Genomic DNA, 6,000 nt, shown 5'->3' on the forward strand with positions numbered 1-6,000 from the left:
GCTCTTTCCAAATTCTTATGTTTAATGCTTTGAGAAGTCCACTGGGTCGCTGAGGGTGGGACTCGACTGAGCGACTTCACTTTCACTTTTCACTTTCATGCATTGGAGAAGGAAATGGTAACCCACTCCAGTGTTCTTGCCTGGGGAATCCCGGGGATGGGGGAGCCTGGTGGGCTGCCGTCTATGGGGTTTCACAGAGTCGGACATGACTGAAGTGGCTTAGCAGCAGCAGCAGCAGCAGGAGAGATGTATTTGTTCTTTCCCAGGACTCATTCCTTTCTTTCTCACCAGTTGAGTCTCAGTTTTCCTTTGAAGAGTTTACACCACTTCACTGTCATCTATGAAGGTTGATTCAAGGGTAGATTTCTATGGCTTTACTTTATTGTTAAGTCCTATTCCATTGAGCACGGTGGTTGAATTAGGGCGAGATACATGACACATTTAGGGATATTGGGAGACCCTGAATTCCAGGACCTTGTATGGGAGGGAAAAAGACTCATGATGAATTTTTACTAGCCTGAATCTAGAACTGCTACTGGAATTTTATTCATGTGAATTAAAATTTGTCACTTATCGTTTAAGCTAGATTGATTCAAGTTTTGTCACCTATAAAATGTTAAGTTCTAAGTGTAGGTTATCCTTCCATAATTGATGTTATGTTGTACTAGTGAACGTATATTTCCTGGGGTGGTAGGGGTGGGGAAGTGCGTGCGTGGATGTTAAGTAGAGTTTGTTGTCTGTTGAAGGAAGGCAAAAGATAAAATATTACGCTCCCCTCTAATATATATTTTTTACAATATTACAATGAATGACATTTAATTAACCATAAAAACATATCCAGACTACTTATGCCTTGCTGTTTACTCATTTTTACAGATATGGACTCCGTCTCTAGCATCTCACTGTCTTTTCTTATAGTATTTAACCAGTCTGACCTATTTGGAAACTTAAATATATTCTTTAGGTCCTACCAGAGCATCTAGTCCTGCTTATGTTACATTTCCCTGAATAGGAGTGATTTTGAAGATCTGATTCTGGGATTTCTGCATCAGGAATCTATCTACCTTGTATCAGATGCCTTCAGCCACTGTGTTAGGTACACATGTGGTCAATAGTAATGAGGGTGCAAGATTTACTTCCCATGCTTACCTTTTGCATTTCAAGGTCGTATGGGTTTTATTATTATAATTTAGATATACACACAGGCTGGATAATTGAGGAACATGTAATGAAGACAATATTTACAAGGTTTCGAGAAAGCAGCTTACCCTGAGGCTTGTAGCAGCAGTAAGCCTTTAAGGATACTGGGCTGGGGGTGGGGGTGAGGGTGAGTTTGGGGGGTTGGGAGGGGTGGGGAGTGGTTACTAGAACCTGAAGTCTCAGGGATGTTGTACACCTTACGTTTAATGGGTACATTTATGCAATATATTAAAACCAGGAGTCTTAGTCATTTGAAGGGAATATACGGAAACCTTTTTGAAAACTAAGAGAATAAAGTTTTTTGATTTATCAAATCAGATTTCCCTAACTGATGAGAGAGCTTGAGAGAGGAGAGGGAGATAGGGAGAGGGAATGAGGGATGGATTGCTCTGATTCATAAAGTATTAAAGTACCTTGGCATTATGGGCATATATTATTTTTTAAAATATAACTTTATTTACTGTAATCGGTGGCTGATTACTTTACAATATTGTATTGGTTTTGTCATACAGTGACATGAATCAGCCACAGGTGTACATGTGTTCCCCATCATGAACCCCCCTCCCACCTCCCTCCACATCCCATCCCTCTGGGTCATCCCCGTGCACCAACCCCTAGCACCCTGTATCATGCATCAAACCGGGACTGGTGATTCATTACTTACACATATGATAATATACATGTTTCAATGCCATTCTCCCAAATCATCCGACTCTCTCCCTTTCCCACAGAGTCCAAAAGACTGTTCTTTACATCTGTGTCTCTTCTGAAATCTTGCATACAGGGTTAAAGTTATCATCTTTCTAAATTCCATATATATGCATTCAGTTCAGTTCAGTCGCTCAGTCATATCCGACTCTTTGTGACCCCATGAATCGCAGCACGCCAGGCCTCCCTGTCCATCACCAACCCGCGGAGTTCACTCAGACTCACGTCCATCGAGTCCGTGATACCATCCAGCCATCTCATCCTCTGTCGTCCCCTTCTCCTCCTGCCCCCAATCCCTTCCAGCAGCAGAGTCTTTTCCAATGAGTCAGCTCTTCGCATGAGGTGGCCAAAGTACTGGAGATTCAGCTTTAGCATCATTCCTTCCAAAGAAATCCCAGGGTTGATCTCCTTCAGAATGGACTGGTTGGATTTCCTTGCAGTCCAAGAGACTCTCAAGAGTCTTCTCCAACACCACAGTTCAAAAGCACCAATTCTTCGGTGCTTAGCCTTCTTCACAGTCCAACTCTCACATCCGTACATGACTACTGGAAAAACCATAGCCTTGACTAGACGGACCTTAGTCCGCAAAGTAATGTCTCTGCTTTTGAATATACTATCTAGGGTGGTCATAACTTTTCATCCAAGGAGTAAGCATTTTTTAATTTCATGGCTGCAATCACCATCCACAGTGATTTTGGAGCCGAAATAAATAAAGTCTGACACTGTTTCTACTGTTTTCCCATCTATTTCCCATGAAGTGATGGGACCGGATGCCATGATCTTCGTTTTCTGAATGTTGAGCTTTAAGCCAACATTTTTGCTCTCCTCTTTCACATTCATCAAGAGGCTTTCTAGCTCCTCTTCACTTTCTGCCGTAAGGGTGGTGTCATCTGCATATCTGAGGTTATTGATATTTCTCCCGGCAATCTTGATTCCAGCTTGTGCTTCTTCCAGCCCAGCGTTTCTCATGATGTACTCTGCATAGAAGTTAAATAAGCAGGGTGACAATATACAGCCTTGACATACTCCTTTTCCGATTTGGAACCAGTCTGTTTTTCCATGTCCAGTTCTAACTGTTGCTTCCTGACCTGCATACAGATTTCTCAAGAGGCAGGTCAGGTGGTCTGTATTCCCATCTCTTTCAGAATTTTCCACAGTTTATTGTGATCCACACAGTCAAAGGCTTTGGCATAGTCAATAAAGCAGAAATAGATGTTTTTCTGGAACTCTCTTGCTTTTTCTATGATCCAGCGGATGTTGGCAATTTGATTTCTGGTTCCTCTGCCTTTTCTAAAACCAGTTTGAACATCAGGGAGTTCATGGTTCACGTATTGCTGAAGCCTGCCTTGGAGAATTTTGAGTATTACTTTACTAGCATGTGAGATGAGTGCAATTGTGTGGTAGTTTGAGCATTCTTTGGCATTGCCTTTATTTGGGATTGGAATGAAAACTGACCTTTTCCAGTCCTGTGGCCACTGCTGAGTTTTCCAAACTTGCTGGCATATTGAGTGCAGCACTTTCACAGCATCATCTTTCAGGATTTGAAATAGCTCAACTGGAATTCCATCACCTCCACTAGCTTTGTTTGTAGTGATGCTTTCTAAGGCCCACTTGACTTCACATTCCAAGATATCTGGCTCTAGATTAGTGATCACATCATCATGATTATCTGGGGTCATGAAGATCTTTTTTGTACAGTTCTTCCATGTATTCTTGCCACCTCTTCTTAATATCTTCTGCTTCTGTTAGGTCCATAGATTTCTGTCCTTTATCGAGCCCATCTTTGCATGAAATGTTCCCTTGGTATCTCTAATTTTTTTGAAGAGATCTCTAGTCTTTCCCATTCTGTTGTTTTCCTCTATTTCTTTGCATTGATTGCTGAAGAAGGCTTTCTTATGTCTTCTTGCTATTCTTTGGAAATCTCCATTCAGATGCTTATATCTTTCCTTTTCTCCTTTGCTTTTCACCTCTCTTCTTTTCACAGCTATTGGTAAGGCCTCCCCAGACAGCCATTTTGCTTTTTTGCATTTCTTTTCCATGGAAATGGTCTTAATCCCTGTCTCCTGTACAATGTCACGAACCTCATTCCATAGTTCATCAGGCACTCTGTCTATCAGTGCCCTTATACCTATTTCTCACTTCCACTGTGTATGTATTAGTATACTGTATTGGTGTTTTTCTTTCTGGCTTACTTCACTCTGTATAATAGGCTCCAGTTTCATCCACCTCATTAGAACTGATTCAAATGAATTCTCTTTAATGGCTGAGTATTACTCCATTGTGTATATGTACCACAGCTTTCTTGTCCATTTGTCTGCTGATGGACATCTAGGTTGCTTCCATTTCCTGGCTATTGTATATAGTGCTGTGATGAACATTGGGGTACACATGTCTCTTTCAATTCTGGTTTCCTTGGTGTGTATGCCCAGCAGTGGGATTGCTAGGTCATATGGCAGTTCTATTTCCAGATTTTAAAGGAATCTCCACACTGTTCTCCATAGTGGCTGTACTAGTTTGCATTCCCACCAACAGTGTAAGAGGATTCCCTTTTCTCCACACCCTCTCCAGCATTTATTGCTTGTAAACTTTTGGATAGCAGCCATTCTGATTGGTGTGAAATGGTGCCTGATTATGGTTTTGATTTGCATTTCTCTGAAAATGAGTGATATTGAGCATATTTTCATGTATATTTTAGCCATCTGTATGTCTTCTTTGGAGAAATGTCTGTTTAGTTCTATGGCCCATTTTTGATTGAGTTGTTTATTTGTCTGGAATTGAGCTGCAGGAGTTGCTTGTATATTTTTGTGATTAGTTCTTTGTCACTTGCTTTGTTTGCTATTATTTTCTCCCATTTTTAGGGCTGTCTTTTCACCTTGCTTGTAGTTTCATTTGTTGTGCAAAAGCTTTTAAGTTTAATTAGGTCCCATTTTTTATTTTTGCTTTTATTTCCAATATTTCTGGAGGTGGGTCATAGAGGATCCTGCTGTGATTTATGTCTGAGAGTATTTTGCCTATGTTTTCCTCCATGAGTTTTATAGTTTCTGATATTAAGTTTAGATCTTTAATCCATTTTGAGTTTATTTTTGTGTATGGTGTTAGAAAGTGTTCTAGTTTCATTCTTTTACAAGTGATTGACCAGTTTTCCCAGCACCACTTGTTATAGAGATTGTCTTTTCTCCATTGTATATTCTTGTCTCCTTTGTTGAAGATAAGGTGTCCATAGGTGCGTGAGTTTATCCCTGGGCTTTCTATTTTGTTCCATTGATCTATATTTCTGTCTTTGTGCCAGTACGATACTGTCTTGATGACTGTGGATTTGTAGTACAGCCTGAAGTCAGGCAGATTAATTCCTCCAGTTCCATTCTTCTTTCTCAAGATTGCTTTGGCTATTCAAGGTTTTTTGTATTTCCATACAGATTATGAAATTATTTTTTCTAGTTCTGTGAAAAATACCATTGGTAGCTTGATAGGGATTGCATTGAATCTGTAGATTGCTTTGGGTAGTATACTCATTTTCATTATATGTGAAGGAACTGATTCTTCCCCTCCATCAGTTCAGTTTAGTCGCTCAGTTGTGTCCAACTCTTTGCGACCCCATGAATCGTAGCATGCCAGGCCTCCCTATCCATCACCAACTCCCGGAGTTCACTCAGACTCATGTCCATTGAGTCGGTGATGCCATCCTGCCGTCTCATCCTGTCATCCCCTTCTCCTCCTGTCCCCAATCCCTTCCAGAATCAGAGTCTTTTCCAGTGAGTCAACTCTTTGCATGAGGTGGCCGAAGTACTGGAGTTTCAGCTTCAGCATCGTTCCCTCCAAAGAAATCCCAGGGCTGATCTTCAGAATGGATTTGTTGGATCTCCTTGCAGTCCAACGGACTCACAAGAGTCTTCTCCAACACCACAGTCGAAAGCATCAATTCTTCGGTGCTCAGCCTTCTTCACAGTCCAACTCTCACATCCATACATGACCACAGGAAAAACCATAGCCTTGACTAGATGGACTTTAGTCAGCAAAGTAATGTCTCTGCTTTTGAATATGCTATCTAGGTTGGTCATAACTTTTCTTCCATGGAATAAGTGTCTTTTAATT

Source organism: Ovis aries, chromosome 2 (assembly GCF_016772045.2).
Source record: "Ovis aries strain OAR_USU_Benz2616 breed Rambouillet chromosome 2, ARS-UI_Ramb_v3.0, whole genome shotgun sequence".
In the NCBI taxonomy this organism is placed as follows: domain Eukaryota; kingdom Metazoa; phylum Chordata; class Mammalia; order Artiodactyla; family Bovidae; genus Ovis; species Ovis aries.